Raw genomic sequence first — 23,481 nt, 5'->3', positions numbered from 1 at the left:
TACTATTAGGGACTACTGCAGTAGGAGAATTGTTCAATATCTGAATAATCGTCTTTAGTACTTAACAGATCCTCTTTGGCTGTTATGACCTGCTACAAATAATGCATAGCCGGTCAACAATCTTAGCTAATTCCTCATGGATTAACTGCAACAACCTTCTTCAAATCCCATAAAAGATTTTCTATGGGTTCAAGTCAAGAGACTAACGGCCACTCCTGATTCTTCCAGAACTTTTTTCTGAAAGCAAGCCCTGGTGAGGTCTGTATGGATCACTGTCCTGGAAGATAAAACGACACCCAAGTTTTGGCTTCTAGAAAAAAAATGATGGTTTCTCCTAAACTTTCCTGATACTTCATTGAATCTATATTGGCCTTCATACACTGTGAAAATACAGCAGTCAAGAGTACCATCGAGCCACCGCTGCTTCACTGTAGGCATCACTGAGCTACCACCAAGCTTCTAGTTATAATAATTTTTATTGATTTTTAAAAAGACATACATTACAGACAGAAAGAAAAATAAATCATGTTGCACATACAGAAAAAAAGAATTATTATGATTAATTAATTGACACCCCCACACTACCAATACCCTTTATGGGTGATATAAGTGTTATTTATTTAGCAGTATTACAAAAGGTCTAAACCAGTAGGAGTTAAACTCAACAAGCTACCACCATGCTTCACTGTAGGCATGACTGAGCCACCACCATGCTTCACTGTAGGAAGGATGTTCTTTTCAGCGTATTCTTTTTTCTTTTTCCTCTAGACATACTGTTGACCCATAGGCCAGAAAACATTTAGTTTTGTGCCATTGCTCCACAGAATAGAATTCCAAAACTCCTTGTTGTTTTGGGGTCAGTAGAGATGTATCTTGGAGTTTGGGCATGGAGACCTTCAGTGTTTAGTATGCAACTCACTGTGTAAAGTGGAACCTCAGTGCCTGCGGGCACCAAATCTTGCTAAAGGTCTTTTGCAATCACTTGAGAGTTTTTGACTTATTGGCTCCTCAGGAATCTGGTGTCAGCCACTGGTAGCTTTCTCCACATTCAGGCAGTGTACCCAGTGTTCCTTTATTTTTGAATTTCCAGCTGCATCTCTAGGAACATTCATTGTCTTTGCTAACTTCTATATCTCTTTCCTCGTATAGCAGCGATCTCTTCTTTTAACTTTATTTTATAGACTCCCTGACAACCCAAAAATATTAGTGAACTGGAAGCCATTGCCATTTCGGAACTTACTGGGAATTCTCAGGAACGCTTCCAGAAGCTGGTGTCTGGATATGCATCACATTTGCTACAGGTCATATCAGCCAAAGAGGCTTTACTAGGTGCTAAAGACGTTCATCATAAAGTGGTCAAATAACTCTGAGACAGAAGTAATCTATAAAATGTAGCATTTTGTGTTGAATTTGGAGGAACCACTTGTTATATTAGTTGGTACTGATGTATTACATTGTCTTTATTGTAATTTGCTAATATCAAGCGGTTTTAGAAAATCCCTTAAAAACAGTAAAGGGGCATCATATACAGTAGGTTGAATCATCATAGAGCAGGGAACCCATGGCAGAATCTGCAGGGGAAGGAGGTAGGAGAACAGATCAATGGTGGGGACAGCAAAAACTCAAAGTGAGTGAACACAGCCCCCTTCTACACACACAGACTACATCCAGCATGTATTACTGAGAGGGACAATCTGAAACCAGGAGCAGATTGGAAAATGCAATGTTTATACCATTATAATTTACTGTAAATGGAATGACTTTCTGCATTAAAGCAGATAAAAATATGTCAACGTAACTGCTGACTGTTTCTAATGACAAATAGCAGAATTATGAATGTAGCTCTGGACTTCAGCACAAGTAATAAGCTTTAACTTATCATAAGTGAACAAGTAATGAAGCGTATTCTGAAATCACAGTACTTGTTATGTAGAGTGTGTCAATATATAATTTATCACATGGTTCTTGTAGGTGGACATATGATTTACAGGAGGGCCTGGTCACATTCATAAACCTACAACAACGCAGCTACAAAAGAAGCACATTTATGGCCACATTCATATACTGACTCCCTGCCTCCACCCACATCACACAAGCAGTTTAAGAAAGTGTCGTCCGAAGGCCCCCAATAAATACACGAGCGCTGTGGAGACTCGTCATTACACTGGATAGGAGAACTCAGTAATTAAGTCTGTAATGGCAATTACAGCTATCTGGAACATTGATTTTCAATAGACTAATAATTAAAAATAATAATAATAATAATAATAATAATAATAATAAACAGTAATAAAACAGTAATCAGAGTTTCTTGATATGATGGCATAGTTAGTGAATTTGCAAATGCGAACGCTCCATGCAGGAACATAATAGAATTAGCGATACACAGGCAAAGGATTCACTATGAGAAGTCATTTCTTGCTATGGAAGGGAAGGGAAAGGAAAAAGTAAGGTAAGGGAGGAACAGGAGAAAAGGAAGGAAGGAAGGAAGGAAGGAAGGAAGGAAGGAAGGAAGGAAGGAAGGGAAAAGAAGAAGGAAGGAAGGGAAAGGAAGGAAGGGAAAGGAAGAAGGAAGGGAAAGGAAGGAAGGAAGGGAAAAGAATAAGGAAGCAAGGGAAAGGAAGAAGGAAGCAAGGGAAAGGAAGAAGAAAGGGAAAGGAAGAAGGAAGGTAGGGAAAGGAGAAAGGGAGGAAGGGAAGGTGAAAGGGAAGGAAGGAGGAACAAAGGAAAGAAAGGAGCAAGGAAGGGAGTAAGGAAATGAGGAAGGAAGAGAGGGAGGGACAGGAGAAAAGAAAGGGAGGGACAAGAGAAAAGGAAGAGAGGGACAGGAGAAAAAAAAGGAATTGAGGGAAAGGAAAAAATAATTCAGTATTCTGAGCACTGGTAGATATGCAGCAGAGAAAATTGTGATAGTAATTGTGCAGACCAGTAAGCGACATCAGTGGAATCAGGGTCTCTGCACCTACATCATGCTACTCTTGGATTACATATATAAAAAATCTGCTGACGGATTTGTGTTAAAGTTTGCACTATGGAAAAGCGATAATACAGAAGGAAGGGAGGGAAGGGAGGGAGGGAAAGGAGAAAAGAAGGAAGGAAAGGAGGGAGGGAAAGGAGAAAAGAAGGAAGGGAAGGAGGGAAAGGAGAAAAGAAGGATGGAAGGAAGGGAGGGAAAGGAGAAAAGAAGGACGGATGGGAGGGGGGAGAAAAGAAGGACGGATGGGAGGGGGGAGAAAAGAAGGACGGATGGGAGGGGGGGGGAAGGGAAAGGAGAAAAGAAGGAAGGGGGAGGGAAAGGAGGAAGGACAGAAGTTTTTCTTACACATGGGCATTGTCTTATTGCAGTTCAGCAATATTCACAATGTTTTTGAACTGCAATAGGAGACAACGTCTATATACACACATGGGAAAGACCTGTCAATCAAATAGAGTGATGCAGTGAGAAGTCAGCTGGCGTCTCTCCCTATGGACCTTGACCAGTTCTTCAAACTATGTTTTCGCTGAAACTCAGGAGCTTTTTAAAAAGGAAAGACATGCCAGATTGCAGTCTACCAGGCAGGCTCTTATGATGCTCATGAATCGCGCAGCAAAAATGTAATGAGAAGTTCCCTGTAAGTGTGCACTTACTATTTCTTACCTCCACTCCTCTTATCCTCCCCTATACTTTCTTTAGGGTACCGTCACACATTGAAATTTCCATCGCTACGACGTTACGATTCCTGACGTTCTAGCGATATCGTTACGATATCGCTGTGTCTGACACGCTACTGCGATCAGGGACCCTGCTGAGAATCGTACGTCGTAGCAGATCGTTTGGAACTTTCTTTCGTCGCTTGATCACCCGCTGACATCGCTGGATCGTTGTGTGTGACAGCGATCCAGCGATGTCTTCGCTTGTAACCAGGGTAAACATCGGGTAACTAAGCGCAGGGCCGCGCTTAGTAACCCGATGTTTACCCTGGTTACCAGCGTAAACGTAAAAAAACAAACCGTACATACTCACCCGTCGGTGTCCTTCAGGTCCCTTGCCGTCTGCTTCCTGCTCTGAGTGCCGGCCGGAAAGAGAGAGCAGATCACAGCGGTGCTGCGCTCTGCTCTCACTGTACGGCTGCACTCAGAGCAGGAAGCAGACGGCAAGGGACCTGAAGGACACCGACGGGTGAGTATGTACGGTTTGTTTTTTTACGTTTACGCTGGTAACCAGGGTAAACATCGGGTTACTAAGCGCGGCCCTGCGCTTAGTTACCCGATGTTTACCCTGGTTACCCGGGGACTTCGGCATCGCTCCAGCGCCGTGATTGCACAGTGTGACCGCAGTCTACGACGCTGGAGCGATGATTATATGACGCTGCGACGTCACGAATCGTGCCGTCGCAGCGATGAAAATTTCAATGTGTGATGGTACCCTTATAGTAACAGAAATTAAGCCAATTATCGCATTGTATCCTTTTTCCAACTGGTCAACCAACCTCTGTAGGAAAAGTATACAGCATTTCCTAAGGCCTCACTCAGATGTCTGTCTTTTTCATCTACATGACCAAGTAAAAAAAAAAGGACTAATTTTCTTGAATATAAAAGAAAAAAAATAATTGAAATGTTTCTCCTACGGATTAAACACTAATGCCGTCCATGTGCTGCAGTGATTATCACAGACATATATGCGTGATTTTGACCTGTGACTCAGACCAAAAACAGACTTGGGACAGGGATTATTTTGCAGCCATAATGGGTACATGTTCGATCCATGAAAAAAAACAAAACAGGTGTGAATGAGGCTTAAGTAGGATTCATTCAAATACTGTAACTAACTACAACATTTGGTAATGGCTTCTTTTGAGCAGGGAGACGGCTCATAGTTTTGCCATGTCCTGGCCTCACCTCCTTGCCTCGCTCATAACATGAGGAAATTCATTTCAGATAATCTGATCAAACAGGATTAGGTCTGTCTAGTTTGTTACAAGTCAGGATGGTGAAGACCGGAGGCTGCACATTAACGACTGCCAGCTCCAAACAAAACCCTGGGCACTTCAAACAAGGGTAGATGACACCTGACAAAAGATGCATCTACGGTACCACTGCAGGCTCTAAGCATATGGAGCCAGATTATAGTTTTCCATCTATATTTGTGTCTTGCAACACGATCAGTGTGGACGTCCACCCACACATACGCTGAACATTATGGCTGAATCCAAGGACCCACAGATGCACTGAAGCAAATCACAAGCAGAAAAGGCTGATCTGGACAATGAGGAGCTATGAAGAACAGCAAGTCCTATGTCCGAAAACAGTCAGGGCGCACGGATCCTCTGTATACAGATGGAGAATGCCAGAGTTATTAGAAGCTGGTCTGACAGCAAATGTAAGCCGAGAGCAGCAAGACGTAGGGACGGAGACCCTGATTGCAGCGATGTGTAATTTACTGGGCTGTGTTTCTGCTTCAATAAAATCAGTATTTTATCACAAGGACATTATCACTACATGACTAGGTGTTTCATGCCTCATAGTCAACTGCTTTGTGTAACCCAGCCCCCATCGCTGATTGACCATTTTCTGTGCAAGGCAGAAAACTGCCAATCATTAGTGTGGGTGGGGTTATAACACTGCTCAGTATTCTGAGCTCTAATAGATCTGCAGCAGAGAAAATTGTGATAGTATCCAAATGACAGTATGCAGACACGTCAGTGGAATCAGGCTCTCTGCCCCTACAGCATGCTGCTCTCATATTACATTGTTAAAAAAAAAAAAACAACTGCTGCCAGATTCATATTAAAGTTTGCAAGATGGAAATAAAGCAATAACACAGAAAAAGAAAAATATACAAACTATAATATACATACAGTTCTGTTCAAAAGTTTACATACCCCGGCAGAATTTTTGCTTTCTTGGCCTTTTTTCAGAGAATATGAATAATAACACCAAAACGGTTTCTCCACTCATGGTTAGTGGTTGGGTGAAGCCATTTATTGTCAAACTACTGTGTTTTCTCTTTTTAAATCAGAATGACACCCCAAAACATCCAAATAACCCTGATGAAAAGTTCACATACCCCATTTCTTAATACCGTGTATTGCTCTCTCTAACATCAATGACAGCTTGAAGTCTTTTGTGTTAGTTGTGGATGAGGTTCTTTATTTTCTCAGATGGTAAAGCTGCCCGCTCTTCTTGGCAAAAAGCTTCCAGTTAATGTAAATTCCTGGGCTGTCTAGCATGAACTCCACGCTAAAGATCTCCCCAGAGTGGCTCAATGATATCGAGGTCAGGAGATTGAGATGGCCACTCCAGAACCTTCACTTTGCTCTGCTGTAGCCAATGACAGGTCGACTTGGCCTTGTGTTTTGGATCGTTGTTGGAACATCCAAGTACGTCTCATGCGCAGCTTCCGGGCTGATGAGTGCAAATTTGCCTCCAGTATTTGCTGATCACATGCTGCATTCATCTTTCCTTCAACCTTGACAAAGTTTCCTGTGCCTTTGTAGCTCACCACACGCCCCCCCCCCCCCCAAAAAAAAAAAAAATATCAGAAATTCACCTCCATGCTTTACAGTAGGAATGGTGTTCCTTTCATCATAGGCCTTGTTGAGCTCTCTCCAAATGTAACATTTATGGTTGTGGCAAAAAAGTTCAATTTTGTTCTCATCACTCCAAATTGCCTTGTTCCAGAAGTTTTGAGGCTTGTCTCTGTGCTGTTTTGTAGGAGAGATATGTCATTCAGCTGATGTTATTTGTGGGTTTTTCTTTGCAACTCGAACAATTTTCCTGGCAGTTGCGGTTGACATTTTTGTTGGTTTACCTGACCGTGGTTTTGTTTTTACAGAGCCCCTGATTTTCCATTTGTTAATCATAGTTTGAACGCTGCTGACTGGCATTATCAATTCCTTGGATATCTTTTTGTATCCCTTTCCTGTTTTATACAGTTCAACTACCTTTTCTCATAGATCCGTTGACAATTCTTTTGCTTTCCGCATGACTCACAATCCAGAAACATCAGTGGCTAGATGAAAGATTCAGGAGTCTGTCTGGTCCCAGAAACTCACTCAGCTTTTATGCACACACACTGATTACAAGCAAACAGGTCACAGGTGAGGATGTTACCTTTAGTAGATATTCAAACCCATTTGTGTCAACTTCTGTGCATGTTATCAGGCCAAAATCACCAGGGTATGTGAACTTTTGTTCAGGGTCATTTGGATGTTTTGGGTTGTATAAATGGCTTCAGTTCTCATACTTTGCACTGACGAGGACCAATAGCTTGAACACCGTATCGGCAAATTAAGGTTCTAACTTGGCTTTTATCCTAAGTCATATTGCAAGACTCGTCAAGTGTTGATTGTGAGTGACTTGTAGGATCGCTACTTCCAACCGATGGCGCTATATAGAGTTCAAGCCCTCTTTCTCTCTGAAGAAGCAATTTGCATATAAAAAGTCACCCAACCACTAACCATGAGTGGAGAAAAAGTTTTGGTGTTATAATTCATGTTCTCTGAAAAAAAGGCCAAGAAAGCAAAAATTCTGCCGGGGTATGTAAACTTTTGAGCACAACTGTATATACACATACTATACTGCACGGAAATAGATCTAAAATGTATTTTTGCAAATATACATACAAAAACACATTAGAAATATAGTATTTTCTTTCTAAATCCTCTCCCTTCTATCAACAAAGAATTGTATCCGTAGCAGCTGTCATCTTCTACCTCAGTAATGGGAAAGTCTTCACTGAATACAGATTACGGTATACCTCAGAATTGAGATTTTTTATAATAAATTAACAATTTTGGCCAAGATAGAAGCAGATCTCTCTGATCAGATATATTACAAAGTTGCTTATTTCCATACGTTCTCTTGATTTATGAAATAAAAACTAAAACAACGGTTACCCTTTAAGCCCCCCTCTTCTTAAACAAGTCATATCATTTTTGCTTTTACCATCAGTATAGCCATATGGAGGCTTCCCCCAACCATTTTGAATGACATTGTATATTTTGCCTTATAATGTCTTGAATAAGAGCATGTAATGAGGGATGAAATAGTGAAAAAAATGAAATTCTCCTATAGATTTTTTGGGTTATGAATTATGGTGCACATTTTATTGGAAAAATTACCCGACTACAAGATTCTCCAGGTCAGTACTATTAGTTAAAAAAATACAATCTTCGTTTAATTAAACAATGAAAAACAAAAAAAAGCATAAAAATTATAATAATGTAGTTTGTACTTCCATTTCCAAGAACAGTAACTTTTTTTTCCATTTTTCAGTCAATTAAGTTCAGCGAGATCTTGTTATTTTTGCTTAGCGAGCAGACATTCATTGATATTCACATAGAATAAATATGACATTTTGATAACTTTTTATTGCTTTCTTTATTGCAATTCTGGCATTTCCATGTTATTTCTCCTCACGCCATTTAATATATTAGGTTAAGTTTTAATATTTTAACAGACTGGACTTTCACAGATGCAGCGATACAAAACTTTTTTTTTTTTTTTTTGCATTTTTTTTTTTTTTTTTTTTTTACACACTTTTTTTTTTTTTAGTCAACATACAATGACTTAATTTAAACGTCATTGTCAGAGATCGACGGCAATGTCTAAATGATTAACTGCAGAAGGGCAAAGATCAACTCCGGGGGGCGTGGCTATGTAGCTGGAGAAGAAGGACGCACTGAGTGAAAGCTCCATCTATCCTAAACTAATCCTGCCATATATACTGCACTTCAGTAAACGTTACCGACAGGGGCTGGAACCCCTCGCTCTGAGGAACCTTGTGAGCTCTCCGGACGGCTGCTGCGGTGATCCGAGGCGGCAGAAGCTGCAGGGACAGAGACGCCAGGAGGACTCACGTGCAGCGGCGGCCATCTTCGGTGCTCGCGTTCGGGGATACAGGACGTGGCGCCACCACCTCCTGCTGAAGCCGGACTTTCTTCTCATCGGAGCCGACGGGGGCAGGATCGCAGCGGTGAGAGCTGTGCTGGTGCACAGAAGTTGGGAGGCCTGAGAGGGATAGCGGTGCTCACGGGGAGCAGCGGCCATTAATACAGCGCGCTCCCTAACGGCAAAGGGAGCGGTGCCTTGTACACCTGCGGTGCTGCTTGGAAGGTGATCGAGCACTTAAGGAACTAGAGGGGTGGTGCGGTGTGTGCCCTAAAATATTGGGCCCTGTGCTCCCCCTGTCATACAGTCGCTTCATTGGCAGCACTATAATATCGGGAATTAACCCCCTCCCTGCTGCTCCCCCTCTGTACACGGACTGAGTGCCCGCCCAATCATATAGGGCCTAAGCAATCATCCAGACAACCACCCTGTGATCCTCATTATCAATATTTGTCAAGCTTGTGGAGCCTTGGAGCACAGTCCAATACTATATAGGACCTGGGGTCGGAGTTCGGTTCATCTACAACCATAAAATCAGAGCACAGCTTATCTACAATTACCTCTGAAATCACTTTGTGGGATCCCCTTGTGTGTACCCGCCATGCAGCATCCTAGAGGAGCGACGGCTGCTGAAAAGCTTAAAAAATATGCCAAGGATGATTCTCATGATAATGTACGCAACCTTAGAAATAACCCTGCATCATCTCAGCGCAGGGGTCGCCCCTCTGATGGTACTGGGGAGGGAGAAGAGGATGAGCTGACTCAAACAGGCATCGGAGCAGTTGATGCAGGCTATCTCCCTCACTAGATCATCTCTTACGGAGAAAATAGAAGATGTGCATACTGAGGTGGGCCGCCTGCGACATGACATGCAAGCTATGAGAGGGCGTATTTCGGAGGTTGAAACGAGGGTGTCTCATATAGAAGACACTATCACTCCTGTGGAGGCTAAGCTGACTAAAGCTACTGGATCCGTAAATGCCTGGAAGCAAAAGGCAGATGATTTGGAAAATAGGCTACGTCGCAATAATATCCGAATTATAGGTCTTCCGGAGCGGTCAGGGTCAGCAGCCCGAGCAATTTTTAGAGGAATGGCTTAAGTCTTCACTGGGAGATGGATTCTCCTCAACATTTTCGGTGGAGAGGGCCCATAGGGTACCGACGAGGCTTCTCCCTCCCGGAGCCCCACCGCGACCTTTCCTGGCACGTCTTCTTAATTGCAGAGACAGGGATGCCATCCTTCGTTTGGCGCGACAGAAGGGCCTTATTAAATTTGATAATGCCACCATATCGATTTTTCCAGATTTTTCCATGGAACTTCAAAAGCAGCGGGCACGATTTATGGATGTTAAGAAGCAACTCAGAGATAAGAACATCGTCTACTGTATGCTCTATCCAGCCCGGCTCCGTATCGTCCATAAGGGCTCCTCCTTATTCTTCACAGACCCAGCGGAGGCGACTGAGTGGCTGCGGTCTCACGGAGGGCCGAATGTGGAAGATTCCTAACCTGGGTTCCTTGATTAATGGCAATGTAACTAGAGCTTTCCGTATGGGTGCGGAAAATGTCAGCAATACCGGACACTGAATCCAGTGAGGGTATCCCCTTTTCAATCTGACTGTGGGAGTATGGAAATACTCTCCCCTACTGTTCAAGTTTTTTCGTTTAGTTTGGTTTTATGTACCAGTTTTGGTTGTTTACTAAGTAAGACTGCCGCGGATACTAACTCTTTGCCCTGTATAATGCTGCCGAAATGCACCCGAATAATAATGATATGCATTAGCTCTTCCTTTAAAAGTAAACATGGGGGCTGAAATTATATGTATGACCTGGAATATACGAGGTATTAAAACCCCTAGAAAGAAAATTAAGGTATTTTCACAGATAAAAAAGATGTCACCCTCACATCGTAGCACTAATAGAAACACATTTAACAAGGGACACGGCTCGATGTATGCAAAAACCGTGGGTACAGTGGTCCCTACATGCCTTCCACACTAGTTATTCAAGAGGGGTCTCTCTATTGATACACAAGGAGGTCAGATGGGAGGCCAAGGAGGCAAGACGTGACCCCGAGGTGCATGCATTCATCAACTCACGAGAGTATGTGTTGCTGTGTATCTATAACCCCCCTCCTGCCAACATGTCAATCCTCCGTATGGCTCTGAGCTTCTCCTTAAAATATCCGGAAGCCAATGTTATCTGCATGGGAGACTTTAACTAAGTTATGAATCAATCCATGGATAGATTGAGATTAGATGGCGCAGCATCAGGGGAAACTTTACCTCAACCCCCCTCTCAATTGGCACTGTTTATGGATGGTAGTGGTTGGCTAGATTTATGGAGAATAAGTCACCCAGAGGTCAGAGGGTACACTTGCCATTCATCTACTAGACAGTCTTTATCTCGAATAGACTATATATTTGGGTCGGGTGGTTTGGCATTATGGGTGGATAGTATTGAACATGGTAGTCGGGGGATCTCAGACCATAGCCCAATTATTCTTAAACTTAAATTTGGACAATCCGATAATAATAATAGATCCTGGAAATTGAATCCTTTTTGGTTAAAATTAATAGACTCTAGTGATAGGACGATTGATCAGTTGAATAGTTTTATTCTAACACTCGGAACTCCAAAACCTCGGTTTATTTTGGGACACCCTGAAGGCATACTTGAGGGGGTGCTTGTCCTCTACTATCTCCTATATTAAGAGGGTAACGGCGAGGGAGGATGAGGAGATAGAGCAAAGATTAAAAGATTCAGAGGCCACTTATATAGCTAATCAGTCCAGCAGTAATAGAATCGAATGGCTTACTTCCCAGAGACTATATACCCAACACGCAGATGTTAAGTCAAAACGCAAATTATTTTTTACTCGCCAGTCCTATTTTGAGCTGGGGAATCAGGCCAGTACACTTCTGGCCTTCTTGGTACGCCAACACAATACCTCCAATACAATATTACAGATCCGGGTGTCCGATGGCTCATTAGTATCCTCTACTGATGGAATACTTCAGGGCTTTTATGATTATTATACCTCGTTGTACAAGTCTAGCAGTGGTTTTGATATTGATGAATGCTTGGATTATTTATCGGATATAACATTCCCCTCGCTAAGCCCATCCCAACAAGCCCTTATGGAGGCTGAATTTACCCTGGAAGAGGTAGAACATGCTATAACAGATATGGCAACTGTGAAGGCCCCGGGACCTGATGGGTTTCCCATTGAGTTCTATAGGAAATACCGTGACAAATTGGCACCTATATTGCTGAAGTTACTCAAGGGAATATGGGAGGGGGAATCTGTACCCGAAACGTTTTATGATGCTAATATTGTCGTGCTCAGGAAGGAGGGGAAGGATCCTCTGGATTGTGGATCATATAGACCAATCTCTTTGGTGAATGTGGACTATAAAATTTTTACTAAAATCCTAGCCACTAGATTGAACACGATCATATTAGATCTCATACACCTGGATCAAACCGGTTTTATGCCCGGGAAAAATACTTCTATCAACATCAGACGGGTGCAGTCGGTCATTCAATATAGTTCTCTGGAACCAGATAACAGGTGGGCATTAGCTTCGCTGGACGCAGCCAAGGCTTTTGACTTCCTTGAATGGCCCTTTTTAATTGCATGTTTACGGAAATATGGGTTTGGGAATACATTTCTGAGAGGGATAGGTACATTATATGCGAAGCCTAGGGCACGGATGGTGGTGAATGGCTCTATGTCTGCACCGTTTTCTCTACATAGAGGAACTCGACAAGGATGCCCTCTCTCCCCAGCTTTATTTGCCTTGGCGATAGAGGCCTTGGCAATACGAATGAGGTCCTCTGTAGATATTAAAGGGATACATATCGCTGATCGTGTGGACGTCATTGATCTCTATGCTGATGATATGGTGGTGTTTATGGATCAAACGGAAGACACATTACCAAAAGTAATAACGATGATTGATAAATTTAGTAAATTTTCTGGTCTCTCTATAAATTGGGAGAAATCTGCTCTGATGCCTCTCTCCCATACCCCAATGTCCTGCCTTGAAACCCTCTCACTGCTACCCATTGTCTCCAAGTTTAAATATCTAGGAATACATATGTCCCAGCGCAGTCACTTAGACTTGCATCTTAATATATTTCCGCTACTGGACCTGGTTAAATCCAAATTTGCTACCTGGGACAAACTCCCGCTGTCTGTGGCTGGTCGTATCAACCTCATCAAAATGATATTGCTCCCAAAATTGAGCTACTGTTTTCAACACAGTGCAGTTTTAATACCTAAATCTTTCTTTGCAACCCTAAATTCTCTTTCTACATCTTTCATATGGGGAAAGGCTAGGCCTAAACTTAAGTTATCCACTCTGCAAAGACCCAAACAAGGGGGTGGGGCGGCCCTACCAGACTTTTATTTATATTACCTTGCTGGTCAGGCTAAAATGTTGAATATGTGGATGCCCGGGAAATCCCTTCCTAACTCTGAAAGCCATATTCTGCACTCAGCTAAAATTGATTGTCCGCTGGGGTTTTTGGAGATGGAGAGAATTGCTGTTCCTCGTTTACTACCTTTGCTCCGGTTGGCACGATCAATATGGAGGCAAATAAAAAAGGTAACAGGATTTGCCGATATAGCAGCTGAAATGCCACTGTGGAATAATAGTTATTTTCCGGGATTATTGGGCCATCCGTCCACTGAATTCTGGATATTGTATGGTGTCCTTACAGTGAGTAATTTACATAACCAGGGGATTTTTGTTTCCTTTGAACAATTACAAAATACTTATAACATACCGAAATCTCAATTTTTCCGCTACTTACAATTAAGGTCAGCCTTCCAATCACATGTACGGAATGCGGGTACAGGTCGAGCTATTTCAGATTTACCGTTAATTTGAATCCTTAATTCGCAGGGTCCCCAGGGACTTATTTCCTCTTTATATACCCATCTGTTATCCATAGGTGAAGGATCCACCGTAGATTCAATTAAGGGGAAATGGGGACAGCTTCTTCCAGATACACTGGGAGAGGAATGGGATGAAATCTTGGAATCTCCAACTAAGGTCTCCCCATCAGTTAATAATAGGATGACCCAGCTGTACATTATATATCAATCCTATCTGACCCCGACTCGTCTTTTTAAGATGGGTCGTCTACACTCATCAGACTGCTTGAGGTGTCATTCTAGTGATGCAGATTTTATCCATATGATATGGAAATGTCCTGTTGTCTTTCGATACTGGAGTGAAGTGACGATATTATTGACATCATTGGTTTCGATCCCTGTCCCACTTGAACCCCTGGTATGCTTATTTGGAGTGTGGGAGGCAGAGACTTGGGATCATCATACAGGAATTTTTCTGAGGGAGACGCTGTTTTTGGCATGAAAGGTGTTGGCTCTGCGATGGATGGGTGGTTCTTGTCCAACTCTTAGAGCATGGGTTGACTTGGTGAACTCAATTATTCCGTATGAGCGGACATTGTATCAGAATAGAGGTAGTCCGGCCAAATTTGAGAAGATATGGGGAAGATGGAACTCCTCCTGCCATAAGGTACCGTCACACTAAGCGACGCTGCAGCGATACAGACAACGATGCCGATCGCTGCAGCGTCGCTGTTTGGTCGCTGGAGAGCTGTCACACAGACCGCTCTCCAGCGACCAACGATGCCGAGGTCCCCGGGTAACCAGGGTAAACATTGGGTTGCTAAGCGCAGGGCCGCGCTTAGTAACCCGATGTTTACCCTGATTACCAGTGTAAAATGTAAAAAAACAAACAGTACATACTCACCTTCGCGTTCCCCGGCGTCCGCTTCCTGCACTGACTGAGCGCCGGCCCTAACAGCAGAGCGGTGACGTCACCGCTGTGCTGTACTTTCACTTTGCGGCCGGCCGGAGCTCACAGTCAGTGCAGGAAGCGGACGGCGAGGGACGTGTGACAGACATCAGAGGGTGAGCATGTACTGTTTGTTTTTTTACATTTTACACTGGTAACCAGGGTAAACATCGGGTTACTAAGCGCGGCCCTGCGCTTAGTAACCCGATATTTACCCTGGTTACCATTGTAAAACATCGCTGGTATCATTGCTTTTGCTGTCAAACACAACGATACACGGCGATCTGACGACCAAATAAAGTTCAGAACTTTAATCAACGACCAGCGATATCACAGCAGGATCCTGATAGCTGCTGCGTGTCAAACACAACGATATCGCTATCCAGGACGCTGCAACGTCACGGATCGCTAGCGATATCGTTTAGTGTGACGGTACCTATACTGTTTAGGTTAAAATAACTCAGCATTTGCATAAGAAATGGGTGTACGATTATGCGGACATTATTTACTCACAGGGCAGAACCTATTTAGAACTCTCCTCCAAGCGGCAGTATGTTAGTTTTAGAGGTTTTATTAGAAGTTAAAGTAGTTAAGGTTTAAAATAGGATATGAACAAATGATTGACATGCATTGATTATCACCTTTGTAATACTCCAGACATGGCTATGTATGGTAATTCTATGTACCTAATGGATAATAATGAATGCAAGCAAATGTGTGTATGATTTATACTGCAATTAATAAACGAATTTAAAAAAAAAAAAAAGGATCAACTCCGGCTGTTAGGGTACCGTCACACATTGAAATTTTCATCGCTGCGACGGCACGATTCGTGACGTCGCAGCGTCGTATAATCATCGCTCCAGCGTCGTAGACTGCGGTCACACTGTGCAATCACGGCGCTGGAGCGATGCCGAAGTCCCCGGGTAACCAGGGTAAACATCGGGTAACTAAGCGCAGGGCCGCGCTTAGTAACCCGATGTTTACCCTGGTTACCAGCGTAAACGTAAAAAAACAAACAGTACATACTCACCCGTCGGTGTCCTTCAGGTCCCTTGCCGTCTGCTTCCTGCTCTGAGTGCAGCCGTACAGTGAGAGCAGAGCGCAGCACCGCTGTGATCTGCTCTCACTTTCCGGCCGGCACTCAGAGCAGGAAGCAGACGGCAAGGGACCTGAAGGACACCGACGGGTGAGTATGTACTGTTTGTTTTTTTACGTTTACGCTTGTAACCAGGGTAAACATCGGGTTACTAAGCGCGGCCCTGCGCTTAGTTACCCGATGTTTACCCTGGTTACAAGCGAAGACATCGCTGGATCGCTGTCACACACAACGATCCAGCGATGTCAGCGGGTGATCAAGCGACGAAAGAAAGTTCCAAACGATCTGCTACGACGTACGATTCTCAGCAGGGTGTCTGATCGCAGTAGCGTGTCAGACACAGCGATATCGTAACGATATCGCTAGAACGTCAGGAATCGTAACGTCATAGCGATGGAAATTTCAATGTGTGACGGTACCCTTAGAGACAGATGCAGGTTACATATCATAGCCGGCATCTACCATGTGTTGAGGGAGATCAGCCCCCTTTACAAATGTGAACCCCAGTGTGGAAGAACAGTTACATCATTCTGCACAAAGGTGATTAAGGAATCTTCCCCTCTTGCTAAGTGATGGCATAAGCAATAATCTATAAGGTTTAACCACCATTTGGAATTTTATTTATTAAATTAATAGTACACATGAATATAAGAAAATTTCTAATACGTCTTATCAGAAATCTGCATCTTTCTCCTCCTGGACTGATCTTTCATTCCCAATTCATTGGAAAAATCAGTGAAGACAAACTTTTCCCATTACAGAGATCACGGCCGCCATCAGGGCATTACTGCCCTGACTGGCGTATAGGGCCCGGTGGGCAGAGGGGGCCCGCATCGGGCCCCGTCTCATCTGCCCATCGGGCCCGGGCCCCAGCGGCAGGCTTATGACAGTACACTGAACCTGCGTCTGAAGCCCGGACGAGCCCGCAAGGCAACAGTTAAAGCCGCCAATCGGAGGCTGGCAGCTGACATCAGCGAGCACGTCGCCGGCGTATGACGTGCATGAAATGCCCGGGATGGATGTCGGCGCTGGACAGCGGCCAGGTAAGGGTTTTTTTTTTTGTTTGTTTTTTTTTAAACTGAATGCGGCAAGCCCGGGGCATGATAAAGACAGGAAGGCAGGATGGGGGACACAGGGGCACGAAAAAAGAACACAGGGGGCAGGAATGGAAACACCACAGGGGGCAGGAATGGAAACACCACAGGGGGCAGGAATGGAAACACCACAAGGGGCAGGAATGGAAACATTGGAGGCAGGAATGAAAACATTGGGGGCAGGAATGGAAACACCACAGGGGGCAGGAATGAAAACAACACAGGGGGACAGAATGCGTGACACGGGGCAGAATGCGAGACACAGGGGGCAGGTATGGAAACTACACAAGGGGCAGAGTGTGTGACAGGTGGCAGAATGTGAGACACAGGGGGGCAGAATGTGAGACACAGGGGGGCAGAATGTGAGACACAGGGGGGCAGAATGTGAGACACAGGGGGGCAGAATGTGAGACAGGATGGAGACAGATGGGGCGGGATGGAGACAGATGGGGCAGGATCATGGTGCAGGATCACGGAGCAGGATGGATAAGATGGAGACAGATGGGGCGGCAGGATAATGGGACAGATGGGTCAGGATCATGGGACAGATGGGGAGATCATATGGGGGCAGAATGGATACACATGAAGGCAGGATGGGAGAACATATGGCTGGAGCCAGGAATGAGATACACGGGGCCAGGATGCGGATATTATTACCATAGGGGCTAATTAAGGGATATTATTACTGCAGTGATGCATTTATTTTATTTTTTGAGGATACTGCTTTAACCCCTTTACCCCCAAGGGTGGTTTGCACGTTAATGACCGGGCCGATTTTTACAATTCTGACCACTGTCCCTTTATGAGGTTATAACTCTGGAACGCTTCAACGGATCTTGGCGATTCTGACACTGTTTTCTCGTGACATATTGTACTTCATGATAGTGGTAAAATTTCTTCGATATAACTTGCGTTTATTTGTGAAAAAAACGGAAATTTGGCAAACATTTTGAAAATTTCGCAATTTTCCAACTTTGAATTTTTATGCCCTTAAATCACAGAGATATGTCACCCAAAATACTTAATAAGTAACATTTCCCACATGTCTACTTATAGTTATAAGGGTTAAAAGTTGACCAGCAATTTCTCATTTTTACAACACCATTTTTTTTTAGGGACCACATCTCATTTGAAGTCATTTTGAGGGGTCTATATGATAGAAAATACCCATGTGTGACACCATTCTAAAAACTGCACCCCTCAAGGTGCTCAAAACCACATTCAAGAAATGTATTAACCCTTCAGGTGTTTCACAGGAATTTTTGGAATGTTTAAATAAAAATGAACATTTAAAATTTTTTTTACACAAAATTTATTTCAGCTCCAATTTGCTTTATTTTACCAAGGGTAACAGGAGAAAATGGACCCCAAAAGATGTTGTACAATTTGTGCTGAGTACGCTGATACCCCATATGTGGGGGTAAACCACTGTTTGGGCGCACCGCAGAGCTCGGAAGGGAAGGAGCGCCATTTGACTTTTCAATGCAAAACTGACTGGAATTGAGATGGAACGCCATGTTGCGTTTGGAGAGCCCCTGATGTGCCTAAACATTGAAACCCCCCACAAGTGACACCAATTTGGAAAGTAGACCCCCTAAGGAACTTATCTAGATGTGTGGTGAGCACTTTGACCCACCAAGTGCTTCACAGAAGTTTATAATGCAGAGCCGTAAAAATAAAAAATCATATTTTTTCACAAAAATTATCTTTTCGCCCCCAATTTTTTATTTTCCCAAGGGTAACAGGAGAAATTGGACCCCAAAAGTTGTTGTCCAATTTGTCCTGAGTATGCTGATACCCCATATGTGGGAGGGTACCACTGTTTGGGCGCATGGCAGAGCTCGGAAGGGAAGGAGCGCCATTTGGAATGCAGACTTAGATGGATTGGTCTGCAGGCATCACGTTGCATTTGCAGAGCCCCTGATGTACCCAAACAGTAGAAACCCCCCACAAGTGACCCCATATTGAAACTAGACCTCCCAAGGAACTTATCTAGATGTGTTGTGAGAACTTTGAACCCCCAAGTGTTTCACTACAGTTTACAATGCAGAGCCGTGAAAATAAAACATCTTTGTTTTTCCCACAAAAATGATTTTTAGCCCCCCAAATTTATATTTTCCCAAGGGTAACAAGAGAACTTGGACCCCAAAAGTTGTTGTCCAATTTGTCCCGAGTACGCTGATGCCCCATATGTTGGGGTAAACCCCTGTTTGGGCGCACGGGAAAGCTCGGAAGGGAAGGAGCACGGTTTTACTTTTTCAATGCAGAATTGGCTGGAATTGAGATCGGACGCCATGTTGCGTTTGGAGAGCCCCTGATGTGCCTAAACAGTGGAAACTCCCCAATTCTAACTGAAACCCTAATCCAAACACACCCCTAACCCTAATCCCAACGGTAACCCTAACCACACCCCTAACCCTGACACACCCCTAACTCTAATCCCAACCCTAATCCCAACCGTAAATGTAATCCAAACCATAACCCTAACTTTAGCTCCAACCCTAGCCCTAACCCTAGCCCTAACGGGAAAATGGAAATAAATACATTTTTTTAATTTTATTATTTTTCCCTAACTAAGGGGGTGATGAAGGGGGGTTTGATTTACTTTTATAGCATTTTTTATAGCGGATTTTTATGATTGGCAGCCGTCACACACTAAAAGACGCTTTTTATAGCAAAAAAGATTTTGTGTCTCCACATTTTGAGACCTATAATTTTTCCATATTTTGGTCCACAGAGTCATGTGAGGTCTTGTTTTTTGCGGGACGAGTTGACGTTTTTATTGGTAACATTTTCGGACACGTGACAGTTTTTGATCGCTTTTTATTCCGATTTTTGTGAAGCAGAATGACAAAAAAACAGCTATTCATGAATTTCTTTTGGGGAGGCGTTTATACCGTTCCACGTTTGGTAAAATTGATAAAGCAGTTTTATTCTTCGGGTCAGTACGATTACAGCTATGCCTCATTTATATCATTTTTTTATGTTTTGGCGCTTTTATACGATAAAAAATAGTTTATAGAATAAATAATTATTTTGGCATCGCTTTATTCTGAGGACTATAACTTTTTTATTTTTCCTTTGATGACGCTGTATGGCAGCTCGTTTTTTGCGGGACAAGATGACGTTTTCAGCGGTACCATGGTTATTTATATCCGTCTTTTTGACCGCGTGTTATTCCACTTTTTGTTCGGCGGTATGATAATAAAGCGTTGTTTTTTGCCTCGTTTTTTTTTTTTCCTACGGTGTTCACTGAAGGGGTTAATTAGTGATATAGTTTTATAAGTGGGGTCGTTACGGACGCGGCGATACTAAATATGTGTACTTTTATTGTTTTTTTTTATTTAGATAAAGAAATGTATTTATGGGAATAATATTTTTTTTTTCTTTATTTAGGATTTTTTTTTTTTTTTTTCTTTTACACATGTGGAAATTTTTTTTTTTACATTTTTACTTTGTCCCGGGGGGGGGGGGGGGGGGACATCACAGATCCCTGATCTGACAGTTTGCACAGCACTCTGTCAGATCACCGATCTGACTTACAGCACTGCAGGCTTACCAAGTGCCTGCTCTGAGCAGGCACTTGGTAAGCCACCTCCCTCCCTGCAGGACCCGGATGCCGCGGCCATCTTGGATCCGGGCACCTGCAGCGAGGAGGAGGTAAGAGACCCTCGCAGCAACGCGATCACATCGCGTTGCTCCGGGGGTCTCAGGGAAGCCTGCAGGGAGGCCCCTCCCTGCGCGATGCTTCCCTGTACCGCCGGCACACCGCGATCATGTTTGATCGCGGTGTGCCGGGGGTTAATGTGCCGGGGGTGGTCCGTGACCGCTCCTGGCACATAGTGCCGGATGTCAGCTGCGATAGTCAGCTGACACCCGGCCGCGATCGGCCGCGCTCCACCCCGTGAGCGCCGCCGATCGCGCTGGACATACTATCCCGTCGGTGGTCATACGGGCCCACCCCACCTCGACGGGATAGTACGTCCAATGTCAGAAAGGGGTTAAACGGGGGGCGATCCTGTTACTGTGCAGAGCGACACTAGGTCGCCTTTTTTTCTTCATCTGGTGTAGTATAGAAGTCGGGGAAAAATTAAGCAATGTGTTCTGCAAGCGGAGCTCTAGATAACTATGTTATTTCCTGCAGAGACGAGCCCTGGCTGGAAGAAGTGATGGCGGTCTGTGCTGGATGAAGATGGAAAGCGAGGCTGAAGGACTTCACCAAGAGACATCACTGGTAAGTTAGTGTGTTACCTGTACACAGACACTATACACTGTATACTATATACAGAGCTCCTGTGTATAATGTCACCAGTGATCACTATTACCTGTACACAGACACTGCATACTAAGTACAGGTCTCCTGTGTATAATGGCACTTATGGTGATAGTATTGTGTTTTGCTTTTTTTTATTAATGATCAGTATTGCAGTATTCAGTCACTATGAGGTGGTAATATGTTGTCCGGCCAAGGTGTGGCGGTATTTGACCCTTGTATGTACTATTATTTGGTCACTGTGGTGGTAATATGTGGTCAGGTCATGGTGTGGTGGTAGTTGTCCCTTGTATGTGATGTGGTATTGGTCACCATGTGGTGGTAATATGTGATCTGGACATGGTGTGGCTGTATTTGTTTCTTGTATGTGGTAGTAATATGGTGTCTGATCATGGTGTGGCGGTATTTTTCCTTTTTTGTGATATTATTGGTCATTTAAAAATTGAAAAATAAATAATAATATACCTAAATTGTCTTGGATATTTTAACAAGTGTTTAGTAAGTTACAGTAGAGTAGAGTCTGGCCAAAAGAGTCTACCTTGTCTTGGTGGTGGATTAAAAAATCTTTTGGCCAAAACAAAAGCTGCTGGCCATGTATGTGGTGACGGGAACTGTAAATGTGTGATTGGTGTGGATGTGGTGCAGAAGTGGAGTTTTTGCAAGAGAGGGCAGTGGGACTGTGGATGGTACAAGGGGTGGAGGCATGTCTGGGGTAGAGCCTGGGCGGAGTCTCAAGGAAGACCCGAAAATTTTGCCAGTATGGGGCCCCAAAATTCCTAGTGGCAGCCCTGACAGAGATAGATGATAGTTAGTGCTCGTAAGCTTCTATAGAGGGGAGGAGCTAGACATTCTGCTGCAAGTTCTCCTGAAAGAGCATTTGCAGTTCTTCATAGAACCTTATGAGCACCAACTGTTATCTCATTTCTCTGTGATGAAAAAATCTGTATTCAGTGAAGACAGTTTTTATCCATGAATTGAGAATTTGGAGATTGAATGATCAGCCCAGACACCCCTCCTTCTGACAACAGTAGTGCTATATCGGGGGGAACTTGGCCTTTTTTCCAATCTCCGATTACACCTTATAAAAGGTACAAATAATGGCGTCCCTTTAAAAAAAAGTTTTCAAAATGGATTAAGAATGTAATGTCGCTCTTAAGTGAAATTCATTGAGTAATTTTCACCCTCATTTAACTAATCAACGTTGTATGGAGCTAAAAGAAAGGCAGCTATGCCTCCACCATTGTGCGTGTCTCCACGATGGCAGATCATTAGCGACTCCACAGCAGGGGCAGGTGCCCGAATGCTAATCCAGTTAGGACTCTGCAGCATCTGATGCAAATGTGTCCTGCAACAAATCGTATCCTCCACTCTCATCTGGAGCAGGGCTAACGAGATTATCAGCCCACTATTACCTATGGAGGCTCAGGCCGCAGCCCCAATGGTTCAGGACAAGGTTTGTTGGCGCTGGACAGGTTCCTGTGGCAACCAGTGGCCCGTTCGGCACACCTGCTATTTTTGCCATGTGCATTCTGTAACATTCATTAATAATTCAGTCTTGCACAGGATTGGGCAAAACAGAAAACAAGACAGATCCATCATTGGCTTAGATTTTTCTTGCATCTGAATATCAACTTTTTGGCCATAAACAGCAGCTACTTCCACAAGGTATTATGGCAGCTATACAGCTAAAGCCCACGATTTCACCGCATACTAAAATATTGCAATGTATAGTTTAAGCCATTAAGCAACCGCAGGCTCAGAAACAAAAAAATAAAGTGTAAAAATATATATATATTTTTGACAAAAATAAATATATATATTTAAATCATCCTTTACCTCTTAAAAAAAAAGTAAAGAGAAAAAAGAAAAAAAACACATTTGGCATCACAGATTGACCAAAATATATAATTATTTAAATCCTACATTAGAATTTACATTTTATTTTGGTCGACGCATTACACCCCCCCCAAAAAAAAAAAAAAAAAAAAAAAAAAAGGCAGCACTGGATCAATAAAAACTTCAGCTGAACCTGCAAAAAACCAAGCCCTTATACAGTAACATCAGCAGCAGATTAAAAAATTACAGTTCTCAGAAAATGGTGACACAATTGTTCATTTTATTTTTAAAAAAAAATTTCAGAATTAATTTTTCACTACCAAAATAATAATAAAATTAAATGGACAAGTTTATTATCACCAAATCTGTACTGATCTGGAGAATCATACTGCCCGGTCATTGTTACCACACAATGGACACTGTTAAGACAAAACCCAAAAAAGAGTGTCAGAAAAGCTTCCCACAGAACTCCTGTT

General features: G+C 43.3%; 1 protein-coding gene and 1 long non-coding RNA gene across 4 annotated transcripts in view; one reads left to right on the top strand and one right to left on the bottom strand.

Annotated features, from left to right (window-relative positions):
* Positions 1 to 23,481, bottom strand: part of TTBK2 (tau tubulin kinase 2) — a 111,387-nt gene that overhangs the window by 32,311 nt on the left and 55,595 nt on the right. The gene's annotated exons all lie outside the window — the stretch shown is intronic.
* LOC143774211 (uncharacterized) overlaps positions 1 to 23,481 on the top strand; it is an 84,077-nt gene that overhangs the window by 37,481 nt on the left and 23,115 nt on the right. The gene's annotated exons all lie outside the window — the stretch shown is intronic.

Source organism: Ranitomeya variabilis, chromosome 1 (assembly GCF_051348905.1).
Source record: "Ranitomeya variabilis isolate aRanVar5 chromosome 1, aRanVar5.hap1, whole genome shotgun sequence".
Classification (NCBI taxonomy): Eukaryota; Metazoa; Chordata; class Amphibia; order Anura; family Dendrobatidae; genus Ranitomeya; species Ranitomeya variabilis.
The sequence above is the reverse complement of the archived record's forward strand: the minus strand, read 5'-3'. Positions and strand labels throughout refer to the sequence as shown.